This window comes from Typopeltis vanoorti, chromosome 9, assembly GCF_054136105.1.
Source record: "Typopeltis vanoorti isolate ZY-2024b chromosome 9, IOZ_Tvanoo_1.0, whole genome shotgun sequence".
Classification (NCBI taxonomy): domain Eukaryota; kingdom Metazoa; phylum Arthropoda; class Arachnida; order Uropygi; family Thelyphonidae; genus Typopeltis; species Typopeltis vanoorti.
Window position 1 is genome coordinate 97889998 of NC_143557.1, and position 18813 is coordinate 97908810.

Consider the following 18813-nt stretch of genomic DNA (forward strand, 5'->3'; position numbering starts at 1 on the left):
ACACAATGTTCTAATTTTTATAAAGAAAATGTTTAATACATGACAAGTAGGGAGAGAACAAAGGATCACCCCTGGAAGTTGTGCAAGGGTATGAGTGGGTGGACCAGATTTTTTGCACAGAGAGTGATAAATGGATTGCCAGAGGTAGCTGTGAGTGCCCCAACTGTGAATAAAATGGAGAGTTGCGAGAGATATCGTGTGAATAATGGTTAGGTGGTCTCTTGTGATGAGTCTTTTGATTCTGCAGAGATACCCATATAATAATAGTAAGATTAATACTCATTTTCAATACCAAGAAAGAGTTTTTTTTCAATACCAAGAAAAAGTCTATTCAAGACTCATCGAGGAAGGTCCCTAGAAAACACAAAGTCTATCATACCACTCCTTAAATGCATTGACCGTTCTTGCTCTCACCACTCCATCAAGCAATGCATTTGATGGTTCAACCACCCTCCATGCAAAGAAACCACTCCTCACCCTCTTTCTCACAGTTTCGTTTCATAACTTCCAGGGATGGCCCCTTGTCATGACTCCTTCCCACTGTTCAACCAAACAAAAGAACTCCTCAGTGTCAACCCTGTAACCACCTCTCAACAGTTTAAAAGTCTCAATCATATCACCTCTCCTTCTTCTATCCACCAAACTCCGAGGTTCACACTCCCTCAGCTGATCCTCGTAACTAACATTGTACAGTCCTGACACCTTTGTACCCTTTCCACAGTTAATATATCCCCTTCAAATCCTGGGGACCAGATCTGAGAATAATAGTCTAAGTGTGGTCTGATCAGTCTTATACAATGGAATGATAACCATTTTATCTCTGCAGGTCAGTGTTCCTCTCATTATTGCAGCAATTACCTTTGCAATATGTCACTGAAATTTCAGGTTTCTATCAATCATCAACTCCAGATCTCTTGTCTCCCCTACTTCCTCCAGTTTAACTCCTCCCACAGAGTATGCAGCTCTATAGGAGGAGTTTCTCTAGAAATCTAGATTTCTCTTTTGACCACATACAATTTCAGTATGGAAAATATTCTTTCCATGGAAGCTATACTTCCAGGCAGGCAAAGAATAAATTCCATTACATTAGTAAAATCCTAGAAAGCAAGACATTTTTCATTCATTCAGAAAATATCTGAACCATCTATCAGATACAGATATGTTTTCTTTAATCCATGTGCCAAATTGCCTAATTAATATTGCTTTTATAATTGCCCACTGATCAAATGTGAGTTTCATCTGTTCCCATTCATGTATGAGCTACTTGTTGAGGCTATACTGTATTTCTTTCCATTCAGGTGCTTTTCACAGTAATACCTATTTAAATAGTTTGGTATTTCCCAAACCACATTTCTGCTTGTTTTATATATTCTAAGCTAATTTCATAAAAGTTTTTAACTACTTCTAAAAGACCTGATTCCATCTATTAACATTTTTAGTTTATTTTTGACATCCACTATTATAAAAAGTTTGTTTTTACTTGCTTCAAATATGTCGAAGACTTTCAATATTCACAGCCACTTCAATACCTGAAATATTATCTATTTCAAAAAATCTATGTTTGGAATCATCATCATCATCAAATTCCTGATATATACCCTCAGGGAGTGTACAGGATATGACAGTACTACATGAAAAATTTACATCATTAGTAACTTCCTATCTACAATTTTCCATCAAATCAGCCTGTTAAATGTCAAGACTCCAATAATATCAGGTCTTATATTTCTTCTTCAAAGGCACTTTTTACTGTATCAATCCACATATATCTTGGTCTTCCTCTGGGTCTTTTTCCTGCCAGAGAAAACTTGTTTTGCTAATCTTTCCTCTCCCATTCTGCTTAAGTGACCATACCACATGAGATTAGCTCTGCTAATGCATTCCTGGATGCTGACAATATCAAGTTCTTTCCTAATATCATAGAAAAGAACTTGATATTTAATATGATATTGCCATTGATGCCATCTGTTCATGCCCCCCAATCTTTCTCAGGACTCTCATATCTGCAGTATCTAGTCTTTGGTCAAGTGTTTTACTTCTAACCCAGCTCTCAGATCCATAAGTTAAAATTGGTTTAAACACTGTCTTGTATATACAGCTAATTTAGTGTTTTGGTTAATTTATCTCTTAGCTAATTTATCTCTTATTCCATGTAAATTTATTCAGTTGACTTCCTATCATAGCAGATTTGTTGATTCTGTTGTCTATTTCCATATGTAAGTAGCCATCTTCAGTAAAAATTGTGCCTGTAGATGAAATGTTTTACTTGTTCTTTAAGTTCTCCATTCACATTGCAGTTGATATTTTGAATGTTTCAGTTAATATTTTGAACATTTCTGCCTATTTTCATTGTCTTTGTCTTTTTAATGCTAACCTTCATACCATATCTATTACAACAGTTATTCAAATTAGTCATAGAATCTTGCAGACTTGTAGTGGATTTATTTAGAAGTATAACATCATCCGCATAAAGCAAAGAGCTGACATTAACATTCTTCAATTTTGATATCATGTTTAACACCACTTTCCTTCATAATGTGATCCATATAGATAACGAATAACAGAGGAGATAATGTACATCCTTGTCTGACACCAGATCATTAAACCATCTTCCTATACTTCCTTCAATTCTAATTGCTGACTTACAACTCAAATAGAGAGTAAGTATTGCTTGATATAATGCCCCATTAACACTATATAACTGTAGCGTTTGGAATAGCTTGTCTCCTGGCACCTTGTCGTATACCTTTTCCAGATCTACAAAACTTAAATACAGATCTCTGTTATATTCCCACAATTTCTCAATTATTTGTGGTAAATTTAAAATCTGATCCTGAGAGCCTCTATTTGGCCTGAATCCAGCTTGTTCTTCACCAAGCTTCTATTCCACAATCCTTCTCAACCGTTTCTCAAGTATACTTGCATATACCTTACCAGGAACACTCAGTAATGAAATGCCTCTGTAATTCAGTTTTATTTCCCTTTTTATATATGCATACTATGAGAGCTCTACTCCAAATACCTGGAATTTGTCCCTCTGTCCAGAGCCTTCTGAACTCTGCAGTGCAGCCACTGTACGACTTTTATATCTCCATACTTGAGCATTTCTGGTCGAATATCATCTACTCCTGCTGCCATTCCACATTTCAGGCTTTTGATGGCTTTTTCTACTTCAAGAATGGATATGTATTTCTGATCGCATGCCTGGTCAGTGTTTTTTACCACTATGCTGTCATTACTGCTTGTTTCATTTAGAAATTTTTTAAAGTAATTACTCCATACTTCAAGGATATCATTTTCTCCTGTTTTCATGTCCCCCTTTATCATCTCTAATTCCTTTTACAGCACTTTTTCCTCCATTTCTGAGCTTCTTCAACAACCTCCAGAATATCTTGCCACCTTCTTGATATTTATTTTCTATATTCTTGCAAAAGTCCTCTCATGACTTTTGTTTAGCTAGTTTTACACACTGTTTAGCTTTCTTACATTTGTCTCTGTATTTTCTAAGAGCACAAGCTGACTTACTTGCCAGAAACTTTCGATATGCTTTCTTCTTTTCCTTCACTGCCTCTTTAAATTCCTGTGTCCACCATGGAGTTCTGATTTTTCTATCCTTGCACAAAACCTCACCACATGCCTCTCTGGCTGAATTAATCAGTGTTTTTTTTAGGGCTTGCCACTGAATCTCCAAGATTTAGTTCCTGCTCTCAAACTATTTCATTTTTTCTTCAATAATCTTTGTGTATTTTAGTCTACGGTTCACATTTGAGAGCTGCTCAACTTTTATTCTCTTTAAAACTTTCCTACATGTTCTTCTTTTCAATATGAAATTCAATTTTATTTTGCTCAAGACTAAATGGTGATCACTTTCAATTTCAAATTCTCTGTACACTCTGGTGTCCTGCACCAGTTGGAAAGCATCACTATCAACAATAACATAGTCAATGAGACTTTTCTTATTCCTTGCCTCTTCTCTCCATGTGAATTTGTGCACATTTTTATGTTGAAAAATTGTGTTATAATAACCAGTCCGTGTCCTGAGCAGAAATCCAGCAGATATTTGCCATTATTATTAGCTTTGCTCTTTTCTCCAAATTTTCCCAAAATATTTTTGTATGTCTCACAATCATTTCCTACTCTGCTATTTAGATCTCCAACAAGGACCAACTTTTCCTTTTTCATTGTGTCAGTGGCTTTCTCTAAAGCCTCAAAAAATTCCTCTACTTCTACCTTAGTAGAACCTTTGGTGGGACCATAGGCACAAATAAGTCTCATTGTCCAGTTCCCCATTCTGATATTTGCCTACATCACTCGAGACTGCCTGCCATTCAAGAAGATTAGCCTCGTATTTAGTATTGAATACTATGGCTACTCCTTCTTTTCCTTGTCATTGCCTGAATATAACATTTTGTTTAAATTAAGGGGATATTAAATCTCACATTGTTTCAAAACCGAATAAGAAACTCAAAGATCGGAATCAAAGAGTTTCATGCCATAAGTATAAACTACGTGCTTTAGCGTGAGCTAAAGCACTTAGTTTAAATAATGTTACATTGCTGAAATGAAGCCTATTGGCTCTTTATTTAAGTAATAACATTTTGTATTTATTACTCAGAAAGATCTCACCAGTTTTTGTCTTTTGTTTGTTACCCCTATTATTTTGATCTGGTACTTATCCAATTCCTCAGTTAGCTCCATTTCTTTGCCATTCAGGCTTCTTATGTTGATAGTACTGATCTTGAACTCTGGTGATGTCGAGTTGGGATAAGTTTTAGGATTTGTTCCAGTAGCTGACTTTTTTACTATTTGCCCTGGTTCCCTGGCAAAAACAACAGAGGCCTTGTTTAACCGTGCGACGCCCCAGCTGGCATGAAATTCTGTCATATTGTACATCATTTGAAATTTTGGTTTAAGCCAATAAGAATACAATTTGTTCAGCTAAATTCAAAATTGTCTGTATGTTTGGAATACAGACACCTTAATCTCTTTGAATGAAAACCACAATTTCCAACAGGGATCATCAAATAATTTGTTTAACATTCTATGGAATTTCTCTGAACAAACTTCAACTATTTTTAAATTTCGGTCTATTGATGAGTCCAAGGACAAAATTCTTGTATTTCCATGCTATTAATTTAACATAATTGTCTCCTGGAAATTCATAAAACAACAAAATGAAAGTTTTCAGTCTTTGACTGACTTTGTATGCATTAAAAGTATTCAAACATTTTAACTGCTAAACATTCATTGTTAGAACTGTGAATAAGCTCACTTTCAATTTTTTTCCATAGATTATTGTTATCAACTCTTTTGCTATCTCCAAAATTTGTGGTATTATATGCAGGGCAATGATTTTGTTTTGTATGGAGAACTCATCTATTATTTTATTCAACATTATTAACTTTGTAGTTCATATGTTTTACCAGGTAAAGGAACAAAATCTATAATTTTAACTTTAACACCACAGTTTGGCAAAAAATGACACACATAATGCTTTTTTGTTTGATGTATCTAAGCTTATTGTAATCCTTTTTGTTTAATTAAAATCCATTACTTCATCTGACATTATGACCATAACGCATTAGTAATTACTGTTTATGGTTTTGCATGTGCAGAAGAAGATTTTGGTTGTTAAATCTTTTTTTTTATCAATTTTGACAGGCAATCATCTATATGAAAATTCCCTATTGTGATGCATCAGGTATGATAGTCAAGAAAAGTTTCACATGCAGAGTTTTATCACTTTCTCCATCACATCTTATGATAAACCAGCTGATACTTTGAACCAACCTCAAACTTTTCTGAGCAGCCCTATGTTTCTAGCTACACAGATATTGATTAATGTTATTGTTACCATGAGCAACAGAAAAATGAACATGATAACATTATGATTATTATTTATACAAGTGCTCCATGGAGTAATAAAACTCATTGCAGGAGAACAACACTAGCCATTAACACAATGCCTATCATACATCTCTATAAATGTATTCACTCTTTTAGGTGCCACGACCTCTGGCAATCAATTCCATTCATTCACCACACTCTTACACAACTTCAAAAGTGTGACCCCTTGTTTTTCTCTCTACTTCTCATCGATGTATTGAAAAATGTCTTTTGTGTCAATCTTATAGAATCCCTTTAGTAAAAAGTTTCTATCATATCCCCCTCTCTTCAGCCTATCAACAACTCTGCAACCCACACACTGCCAATCTATCTTAATATGGAAAATTTGGGATATTTCACCTGGAATAGAAAACTGCATAAACAAATAGAGAGAACTGCCAGAGGCTCACCTTTATTTCCAACTTTGGCTAAATATTATTTAGAACATTTAGAAGAAAAAATTTTCTTCCTTCAATCCCAAATCTGCATTTTGGATTTGTTACACTGATATCTTTGGTATGTTCTTTTGTATAAAAAGTTAATGACTTGCATCTCAGAATCAAATTTACCTTAAAAGACAGAATCAAACTGAACGTTTTTTGAATATTTTAATCAAGTAAGAAATAGATGGCTCTTTTCACAGTTATATACTATAAACCTACTTTTTCTGGATGTTACATACATCAATCATCTGTACATCATCATCATCACTCACAAAAAAACAACAGAATAATCAAATTTTTAATGTCAAAAGCTTACGTTATCTGTTTTTCACAAATAGCTCTTAAAGAAGAAATTTTGGCTATCAAACAAACATTCATTACTTTCAAAGACCACAAAAACTGCTAATGAAAACAATAACTCTCTCCAAATTCTAATCCCACATTAAAGCAGGAGTTTCAATCTCAATTGGACCGAGCCATTTGCCATAAAAGTGTATCTCAAGTGAGCCACAAAAAAAAATTTTGGCTAAAAAAGGTGCACTAATTAGAATAGAAAGAAAGTGAAAGAACGAGTATAAATAAACTGGAAAATTAATAATGAAAATTTTATTTATTCTAAGTCATTACAAGACATAAAATAATAGTATAATGATTATGACAACTCAAAAAATATAAAGAATATGTTTATTATATTAATATTTACAATATATAGCATTTAAACCTAAATTAAAATTTATTTCAACAAATCAAAGATTTATACATAGAATAATTTTGTCTATAAAGTCTCATTAATAACCATCACAAAAATTACAGAGCCTCCTATTAGTTTGAAATTTTTTGTGTTTATGTTGAAATAAAGTACTTCTATTTTTTTTTGGGGGGGGGGGGGGGATGTCTATATTTTGAGGAACTTTTTAAATGACAATAATATTTCGGGGTAAAAAATATATATATAGCATAACATAATTATAGTAATTTTAAGTAATACGCCATTTTGTTGTGTCGTCCATCTTGCTAATTGAACCATTTATGTTGGTTAGTTGGATCTATTCTTATTTCTTTAAATTCCATTTTTATTTTGTTAGATGCTGATTGATAGTGATCCGAATATAAGGAAATTTATATTATACTGCGCCACCCTATATTCAGATTAGTCCATATAATACAGAGGAATCAACTATCAACTAACTTTTGCAATCTCACTTTATACAGGCCGAGGTTAATATTATCATTTAAGGCTTCTGCAAGGTCCGATCAACTTTATGAGCGACAATGAAAGAGAATCAGGCAAACATCAAATTGGAATCAATAAAACAAAACATTTAATGCAGGGTTACATAACATGTACATTAAGTATAACTTTGAAAACAAGATAATGCAAATCAACTTAGTTCAAATACTCATAACAAACATAAAACATTAGGCATCAGACATCCAGCTGTCAATTTTACATTCTTCCGAATAATTAAAAATGGTTCACACAGTTCAATGTTACAGAATCTTACAGTAAATATTCTTAAAGTAGAATTCTCTAATTCTCTCTTAGTCAACAAACACTTAATTCACTTATGAGGCAGTTATCACTTCAAGGGGGAGGAACACTTTAAAGCTCCATACTTCGGCTAATTTTAGTAGAACGCCACAGTTAATGTTAAGATATATCGGGCAGAGCTAACTCTTATTTCTTCATGCTGAAATATCAAAAAATGTATTGCTCTTACCGGGTTGCATCCTTTGCACATTGGATTCACTATAGGCACACTTAAAACTGAAGTTAACTATCACTTTGAAGTAACACTATACAAAAGGAATCTTCACTATATAACTGAAATATTAAACATTGAGCTTCACAAGTCTTGACGCACTCGTTTCAGGTAATCTACTTATTCCTTATTTATTACTATGCATTCAATTCAGCCTTGCACTATTCTTCTTCAAAACAACTGGAATTCATCGTAATTTTAGAATTCCATAGAAATATTTCGAATTGCCTATTAATTTCCTGGTCCTTTCATAATCTATTTACGGCATTTCCAAATCCCCATTACTGCCACCCCTTACTTCACTACTTGCTGTCCATAAGCTTTCTCCCCTGTTTACCTTTGTTCTCCAATTAAATACGTTCATTCTTCCCGCCCAAAATCTCAGAGCCTTTTTATTACTATTACATTACTTAAGATTATATTATTAAATATTAATAAACAAAATTCAAGGCAATTAATTGAATAACACACTATAAGCAAGAAACACAATAAATAATATTTACAAGTCTTGCCTTTGACATGGAGGATTATGTTGGATTCTGAGAGAAGTATTAACAATTTTCATTTCTCTTAATTTGGAATCCAATTGTAGTATTTTATTTTATTCCCAACACTTGATAATGTTTATTGTTAACTAGATTGCCAAAATTTGGACTCAAAGATTGAGTGCATACGACCTTTATTATGTCAGAAAGATTAACGTTGGTTAGTCTTGATCTGTGGGCTGTTTTGTTACCTTTCATACATGAGAATAATTGTTCACATAAATAGGTGCTTCCAAAATAACAGAATATTTGCTGCCAACACTTTTTTATTTCCAGATATTTTTGACCTAAATAAGTGTGTATTTTTGGAATACCAATTTCTTGGTATTTTTCTTTTAGAATGGAATAATTTTGGAAATCAATAAGTTCCATTTGAATACAAATAGGAGCTTTTTCAAAATTAAATCTTTTCTAGTTTGGGACAATATTAAGAAAAGGTAAAACTTTGATTCTTATTGTTTTCAACTGTTCACACATATGAAAGTAATTTAGAATATTCTCTTTTAAATGATTTTGAAACAAAACCAATTTACATCTAAAACTTGTCAGTGCATCATACATGTGTGTTATTAACTGATCTTTCTCCTGAAGTTTGACATTTAAATCATTGAAATGTCCTGTAATATCAACTAAGAATGCTAGATCTTGTACCCATGTCTGATCATTAAGAAATGCAACTCACGATTGTTCCTAGAGAACAATTTTATCTCCTCTAAAAGTAGAAAAAAGCTTTTTGGAACCTTATGACAAGATAACAAACAAATCCCTGTATAATAAGATAGCCCTTCAAATTTACTCTCCAAGTCTTTAAGAAATTGTGCAAACTGGTGGTGATTGAGGCCTTTGGATCGGATAAAGTCCACAGTATTTGTCACAGTTTGAGTATGCTGCTCATTTCCAATACTTTGGAGCACAGGACCTGCTGATGAATAATGCAGTGGAAAGATTGCAGTTTTGGAATGTCTGGATATATTTCCTTTAACTTTGCTGCAAGTCTTGGTACAAAAATCTTTATTTTTGCCTGTCATTGCTGGAGCACCATTGGTTGTCACAGCTACAAGCCTGTTCAGAGGAAGTTGGTATTTTTCCAAAATGCTCCACACGGCATTAAAAATGTCTTCCCCTGTAGTCGTTCCAGATGGGAATCATTCAGTAATATTCATATTGTCATCACAAGCTTGAAGAAACAGAGCAACTTGAACCACGTCGTGAATATTGAAACTTTCATCAAGTGCAATTGAAAACACTGTATGTTTGCAGATATTCTTTGCAACTGGTCATGCAGATTATTTGCCATTTCGGTTATTCTTTCAATCACAGCATTTCTGGACAAAGAAATATCGCAAAATACTTGCACATTTTTGGGACAGACGTTTTGAGATGCTTTTATCATACACTCCTTAACCATGGAACTATCAATAAAAGGTTTGGAAAGTTTTGCAATAAATAGCTGATTTTATAACTGGCTCTCACTGCTGATTCATTGTCTTTCATAATTTTTGAAAATACTTGTTGACTTTGAAGTGAATTCTTCATACTTTTTAATTTTTCTCAGTTACCTCAAAGTGTGAATATTGTTCTTTGTGAATTTTATCATAGTGCCTTTTTATTCTTTGGCAACGCTAATTGTTTCGTTACAAATAATGCACACAATTTTGCCCTTTATTTAATTCAATTCCCATTTTTCTTGAAATTTTCTCCCCTCGTCAGCAATTTTTCTTTTTCTTGTTGTATTAGAAAGCGACATTGTCCAGATGAATAAATATATTATTCATAACAATTTTTATAAAAATGTATTCATATAATTACATTATTAAAACTAAATTTATTGAATAAGAACGCATAAAACTGTAGACCAGTAAACGATACCATTCCAAATAAAAAATAACTCACAGCTAGATTACGTTGCTCGTGTTGTTGGATTGTGTTGTGCACTGGCATGTGCTTCAGAGATTGCTGATTGATTGTAGTAGGCAGTTATAAACTTGCATAGCCTGGATTCACATGGGCATGTATGCTGAGCATCATGTGAACAGCTACTAGCCAATAGAATTAAATTTTTTCTACCCACAGCATGCTATAAATTAACAATGAAAGCATAAATATAGTTTAAGATTGATCAGGATCAGATCTAATGTTGAAACACAAGAAATTGCTTTGCAGGCCGCATGCAGCCCGAAGGCTGTAATTTGACACCCCTTGAATTAAGGGAATTTATTAGCATACTTCAAATTCCTAGAAAGTTTTAACTTACTGCCACATAAAAACCCATACCAAATCAAGCTATTGTTGCCTGATTTGGCATGGGTTTTGCCATTGCCTAAAGAAAATATTTCTCCATTGCTAACTGGTAATTATGAAATTCCATGTACCTGAAACATCCTATTTTGGGCAAATGATCAATCAAATGAAAATTATACCTCAGAACTCAGAACACTATATTACATTATTATTACTATATGCATTTTCATGGATTATGTAAACTCATCAAGGGAGGTTCTAAACATTTCGCCAATTACTAATCAACATTATCACAACATCACCCGGAATAACAAGGATCGTGTTGCTTGTTTAGGTGGAGGGCAAGCTTCAAAAAATAAGTTATAGTCCCCTAAACAACACTCTCTCAAAATATGTTCCTTAAACATAGAAGGACTATCTAAATCCAAAGCTGAAGTCATCGGCAAAATAGCCAAAGACAAAGAAATTGACATCCTGGCTCTCCAGGAAACCCATATGCCTGAGACAGCGCTCAATAGACTAAAGATCCCAGGCCTAACTCTCGTGTCTTATAGCTGCCATCCCATGATTGGGATGGCAGCTATAAGACACCTATGAACTTTAATAAGACACTTATGAACTTTAATACCTATACTCCATAGGTATTAGAGTTCATAATACCACCATCTTCAATGTCTACAAACCTCCATCACAATCCTGGCTTGATCAGATGGACTGGCCACCACCTCACCCTACCATCTATGTTGTGACTTCAACTCTCATCACACCATGTGGGGGTTATTCCTCTAACAACTGGGACAGTAATAATCTTGTTAACTGATGAATACATATATCATGTATTTTTTGGTTTATGATGCCAAGCGGGAAGGCACTCTCCACTCAGCCAGATGGAACAGAACCTACACCCCAGATCTGTGCATAGTCTCTAAAGACTCTGAAGACCATCCTCTTCCAACAACCAGAACCATCCAACAGATTCCCTAATAGTCAGCATTGCCCTACTCTAATAGAGACAGGCAGATCAATCAAGGTCATCAGAGGAACACCAATTGCTAGATGGAATCTTCCCAGGTCCAACAGGAATGCATTTGAGAAACAAATCCATTACAGCAATTCCACTCACCCCTAACTGCTATCCCAGATTTGTTAAACTAATCAAAACTGCAGCTAAAAACCTCTATTCCTAGAGCAGTGATGGCAAACCTATGACACGCGTGTCAGCACTGACACACTTGAGGGTTTCAGGTGACACACCTTGGATGTTGAAAAATATTGGTATTCTGATGAAAAAACTAATTTCAATCATTTCAGTTTATTAAATTAATTGTATGATATGAATTCATAGACTGTATATCAATGTCCTATTAAATAAATAGCCTAATATGATATGTATAAGTCACCATCTATGATTAAGTAGATAAATTTATAATGCATGTATGCAAGTGGCACATCAACAACGTCAATATTTAAAAAAAAAAAAGATGTTTGACACACCTGGGTAAAAAGGTTCGCCATCACTGTCCTAGAGGCTAGAGAAAACAATACATCCCATGCTGGAGTAGGGAAACTGAGGAACTTTTAACCAAATATGAAGAGACTAAAGACCCAACTGTTACTAAGGAGCTCATAGCAACGCTGGATAAAAACAGAAAGGAAAGATGGATCTCAGCCATCCATGAATTTGGTTCACCACATTTAGTCGGAAAAGCTGGTCACTTCTGAGAAAATTAGGTGGGGCAGAACCAACATCACACAAAACAATAGAGATAACTCCTGATCAAATGGCTAATCATTTACTGGGGGGGGGGGGAACCCTCCAAGATATGTCCCAGCTCTATGAGGAAATTATTGTGCAATCTTCCGTCAGACAAATCCTGAAGACTGGCCCCGAGCTTCCTGAACTTGGACACCCAGTATTTAGGGAAGAGGTACAGGAAGCCTTAAAACTCATGAAGAATAGCAAGGCTGCAGGAGTGGATGGTATCCTCCCTGAGTTTCTAAAACATCTCGGTCAACGAGCTCAAATATGGATGGCTGCCCTTTCTCAAAATTATAATGACTGGAAAACTACCAAATCTGTGGCGGGAAGCCAAAATAATTGCCATGCCCAAATCAGGGAAAGATCCAAATGATGTCAAAAATCTATGGCCTATCTCCTTGCTTTGCTCCGCCTTTAAGTTCTTTGAAAGAATTCTCTTTAAAAGAATTTCACCACGCATAGAAAGAGCACTCCCGACTGAACAAGCTGGCTTCAGGCCAGGAAGAAGTTGCTGTGACTAGGTCCTGGCCCTAACAACGTAGATTGAAGCAGGCTTCCAAAAGAAACTTAAATCTGGAGCCACTTTCATTGACCTAACATCAACTTATGACACAGTCTAGATCAGGGGCCTCATCCTAAAGTTAGGAAATATTATAAGGTGCAAAAAAAACTTTCCAGTTTTTGAATCCGTTCTCTCCAACAGAAAGATCTGGGTCCATATTGGTGGAAAAAAGAGTAGGCCCAGATTCCTTCACAACGGTCTCCCACAGGGCTCTGTGTTAGCCCCTTTACTCTTTAATATCTACGTGTATGACTTACCACATACCAACTCAAGCAAGTATATGTACACCAATGTCTAGCAATCCTACATCAATCTACCTCCTTTGCCAACTTGGAATCAACCTTGAACACAGACCTGAACATCCTGGAAGAGTACTTCAAGCAGTAGTACCTGAAGCCAAATCCAACAAAAACTGTGTCCACTGTATTTCACCTAAACAATGCAGAGGCGAATCGACACCTCAATCTTTCTTTCTGTGGAAAAATGGTAGAACACGAGCCTCACCCGAAGTACCTTGCCGTGAGCCTGGACAAAAGCCTAACCTATAAAAGACACATCACCAACCTGTCCAACAAAATTAAAACGAGAAACAATATCATTTACGGGCTTGCTGGAACAACCCGGGGTTGTGGGTCAGAAGTCCTAAGGTCATCTGCACTAGCCCTCGCATTCTCTGCAGCAAAATACTGTGCCCCAGTCTGGGATAGAAGTGCACACACTAACATTATAGACACCCAGCTAAATTCTACCATGTGCGCAATTAGTGGGACAGTGAAAAGCACCCGTCTCTCCTGGCTGCCTGTCCTATCAAACATTGCCCCACCAAACATACGGAAAGACAAGTGTCGATTAAAGAATTTAATAAAGTGATGAGCAACTCACTCCTGCCTCTGCACCAGACTCTCATAAATTCACCTAGTCTTTGCCTAAAATCTAGAAAGCCTTTCTGGTCCATGGACAAACTCTCTTCAGCTGCCTTACCATCAACACTTGACATGTGGAGAGAATACTGATCCAACAATCTTCCAACAACCAGCTTCATGGTAGAAGATCCCTGTGCTCCGCAGCCTGGTTTTACTCTTCCTAGGAAGTTCTGGTCATCTATCAACAGGATCAGAACTAACCAGGGCAGATGTAGCTACCTACTACATAAATGGAGGCTGTTAGACCTCTCTTACTGTGATTGTTCTCCCGTGGCCCAGACGATTACTCATATTGTGAACAACTGCCCAAGACGCCAATTTCATGGTGGTGGTGGCCTTCAGTATATCCACAAGGTGACTGATGAGGCCCTGGTTTGGCTTTCCAGATTGTACATTGACCTGTAGATGTTTTGTATTCCTTTTGCATTAGAAATAAATAAATAAATCACAACATCTGTCATACTGATTCTGATTCTAGCAACCCATTCTACTCATTCACCACTCTCCATGCAAAAATTCTAGTCCTTGTATCTTGCTAACCCCCACTTTCTCAATTTTGAAGGATGATCTTTAGTTCTCTACCTATAAGTCATGTACTACTGACAAAATAAGTACAATAAGTACTCTTGATAAATTCAATTTATATTATATTCCTTTTCTGTCTACCAAACAATCTTTAGCATGTTTCATAAGGAGAATTCCCCTACAATCATATAGGTCTCTCACCTTTGAATCTCTTCCCTACCTCCAAGAAATCCAGGTGATCATATCTGTGTACAACAGTTCAGATGGGGACATATAAAGGCCTTATAAAGAGGTATAATAATCTCCTTATAACCTTCATGCCTCAGTAAGTTTTGATTATCTCCTTTGATTTGAAAGACCTGAGTTCAAATCCCGTCTATGATATAAAGAACCTTAACTAAGCTTTTCCAATAAAGGTGAATCAGCTGGTGTCATATGGAGGTAAAAGAGCTTTCCCACATAAAAAACAAACCAGCCAGGAAAAACACTCAATTTGAAGACAAATAATACATTACAGCCAACAGTATTATACTGGTTTGTGATAGGTGCCATACCTACCTGAATGGGCCTTAAGGACATTGTAGTATCATATACAGTGTTTGACGAATTACAAAATCATACTCGCCACGAGAGAAATGTACTGGCCAAGACCACTTCTCCGAATACACACATCACAACATTCATAGGGGTGCTCAAGTGTCAGGGGTGCTTAAGGGTCAAAGCTGTATAACTGAGAGGAGACCTCCACACAGCCTTTAAAGGAATGTGGAGAACCGACCAGGGCTTCTGACCTAATGTCCAATCCTCACCTTCTCATGGTGCACCCTGCTGGGTATCTACTTTGATACTGAATGAACGAGGACGGGCTGGCAATTTGGGATTTAGCCAACCAAATTGTATTCTTATTGGTTAAACCAAAATAAAAAATGATGGTACAACATGCCAAAATTTCATGCCGGCTGGGGCGTCACCCGGTTAAACAAGGCCCCCGTTGTTTTCACCAGGGAACCAGGGCGAACAGTGAAAAGTCAGCTACTGGAACAAATCTGAAAACAAACCCCAACTCAACATCACCAGAGTTAAAGATCGGTACTATCAACGTAAGAAGCCTGAATGGCAAAGAAATGGAGCTAGCTGAGGAATCAGATAAATACCAGATCGACATAATAGGGGGTGACTGAAACAAAAAAGACCAAAACTGGTGAGATCTTTCTGAGCAATAAATACAAAATGTTATATTCAGGCAATGACAATCAAGGAAAAGAAGGAGTAGCCATAGTATTTAACACAAAATACGAGGCTAATCTTCTTGAATGGCAGTCAGTCTCAAGTAGAGTAATATGGGCAAATATGAGAATGGGGAACTGGACAATGAGACTTATTTGTGCCTATGGTCCCATAGAAGGTCCTACTAAGGAAGAAGTGGAGGAATTTTTTGATGCTTTAGAAAAAGCAACTGACACAATGAAAAAGGAAAAGTTGGTCCTTGTTGGAGATCTAAATAGCAGAGTAGGAAATGATTGTGAGACATACAAAAATATTTTGGGAAAATTTGGAGAAAAGAGCAAAGCTAATAATAATGGCAAATATCTGCTGGATTTCTGCTCAGGACATGGACTGGTTATTACTAACACCATGTTCCAACATAAAAATGTGCACAAATTCACATGGAGAGAAGAGGCTAGGAATAAGAAGTCTCATTGACTATGTTATTGTTGATAGTGATGTTTTCTCCCTGGTGCAGGACACCAGAGTGTACAGAGGATTTGAAATTGGAAGTGATCACTATTTAGTCTTGAGCAAGATAAAATTGAATTTCATATTGAAAAGAAGAACATGTAAGAAAGTTTTAAAGCGAATAAAAGTTGAGCAGCTCTCAGATGTGAACTGTAGACTAAAATACACAAAGATTATTGAAAAGAAAATGAAAGAGTTTGAGAACAGGAATCAAAACTTGGAGATTCAGTGGCAAACTCTGAAGAAAACATTGATTGATTCTGCCAGAGAGGCATGTGGTGAGGTTGTGTGCAAGGATAAAAAATCATAACTCCCTGGTGGACACAAGAAGTTAAAGAGGCAGTGAAGGAAAAGAAGAAAGCATATCAAAAGTTCCTGGCAAATAAGTCAGCTTTTACTCTTACAGAATACAGGGACAAATGTAAGAAAGCTAAACAGTGTGTAAAACTAGCTAAACAAAAGTCATGAGAGGACTTTTGCAAGAATATAGAAAATAAATATCAAGCAGGTGGCAAAATATTCTGGAAGTTGTTGAAGAAGCTTAGGAATGGAGGAAAGAGTGATGTAAAAGGAGTTAGAGATGATAAAGGTGACATGAAAACAGGAGAAAAAGATATCCTTGAAGTAATTACTTTGAAAAACTGCTAAATGAAACAAGCAGTGATGATAGCACAGTGATAAAAAACACTGACCAGGCATGCAGTCAGGAATACATATCCATACTTGAAGTAGAAAAAGCCATCAAAGGCTTGAAATGTGGAATGGCAGCAGGAGTAGATGATATTCGACCAGAAATGCCCAAGTATGGTGGTATAAGAGTCTTACAGCTGCACTGCATAGTTCAGAAAGCCTGGACAGAGGGACGAATTCCCGATGATTGGAGTAGAGCTCTCATAGTACCCATATATAAAAAGGGAAATAAAACTGAATGTGAGAATTACAGAGGTAATTCCCTACTGAGTGTTCCTGGCAAGATCTATGCAAGTATACTTGAGAAACGGTTGAGAAGGATTGTGGAATAGAAGCTTGGTGAAGAACAAGCTGGATTTAGGCCAAATAGAGGCTCTCAGGATCAGATTTTAACTTTACCACAAATAATTGAGAAATTGTGGGAATATAACAGAGATCTGTATTTAAGTTTTGTAGATCTGGAAAAGGCATATGACAAGGTGCAAGGAGAGAAGCTATTCCAAACGCCATAGTTATATAGTGTTAATGGGGCATTATATCAAGCAATACTTAGTCTCTATTTGAGTTGTAAGTCAGCAGTTAGAATTGAAGGAAGTATAGGAAGATGGTTTAATGATCTGGTGTCAGACAAGGATGTACATTATCTCCTCTGTTATTCATTATCTATATGGATCACATTATGAAGGAAAGTGGTGTTAAACCTGATATCAAAATTGGAGATGTTAATGTCAGCTCTTTGCTTTATGCGGATGATGTTATACTTCTAAATAAATCTGCTACAAGTCTGCAAGATTCTCTGACTAAATTCAATTGCTGTTGTAATAGATATGGTATGAAGGGCAGCAATAAAAAGACAAAGACAATGAAAATAGGCAGAATCATTGAAAATGTCAACTGTGTTGTGAATGGAGAACCTGTGGAACAAGTAAAACATTTCAGCTACTTAGGCACGATTTTTACTGAAGATGGTAAATTAAATATAGAAATAGACAACAGAATCAGCAAAGCTGGTATGGTGGGAAGTCAAATGAATAAATTCATATGGAATAAGAGAGAAATTAGTCGGAACACTAAATTAGCTGTATACAAGACAGTGTTCAACCAGTTTTAAATTATGGATCTGAGAGCTGGGTCAGAAGTAAAACACTTGACCAAAGACTAGAGACCGCAGATATGAGAGTCCTGAGAAAGATTAGAGGCATGAACAGATGGCATCAATGGCAATATCATATTAAAAATGAGGATATTAGGAAAGAACTTGACATTGTCAGCATCCAGGAATGCGTTAGCAAAGCTAATCTCAGGTGGTATGCTCACTTAAATAGAATGGGAGAGGAAAGATTAGCAAAACAAGTGTTCTCCACCAGGTTGGCAGGAAAACGACCCAGAGGAAGACCAAGATATAGGTGGATTGATACGATACAAAGTGCCTTAGACGATAGAAACATAAGATCTGATAATGTTGGAGTCTTGACAAGTAACAGACTGATTTGGAGGAAAATTGTAGATAGGAAGTTAGTAATGATGTAATTTTTTCATGTAGTACTGTCATATCTTGTACACCCCTTGAGGGTACATGGCAGGAATTTGATGATGATGGCAACATTCATTTTAATGGTATGTCTCACAGTTAATAGGAGTTCCATAAAATGATTACTGTTGCTGTATTGTTGTTTGGAAGATATTTCCCTTTGTTTGAGAACTATTCCAAGCATGAAAAGTTAATTATTATTATTAAT

General features: G+C 35.8%; 1 protein-coding gene across 5 annotated transcripts in view; it reads right to left on the minus strand.

The window, feature by feature from the left end:
• LOC150103285 (uncharacterized) overlaps nucleotides 1-18813 on the minus strand; it is a 454389-nt gene that overhangs the window by 271986 nt on the left and 163590 nt on the right. The gene's annotated exons all lie outside the window — the stretch shown is intronic.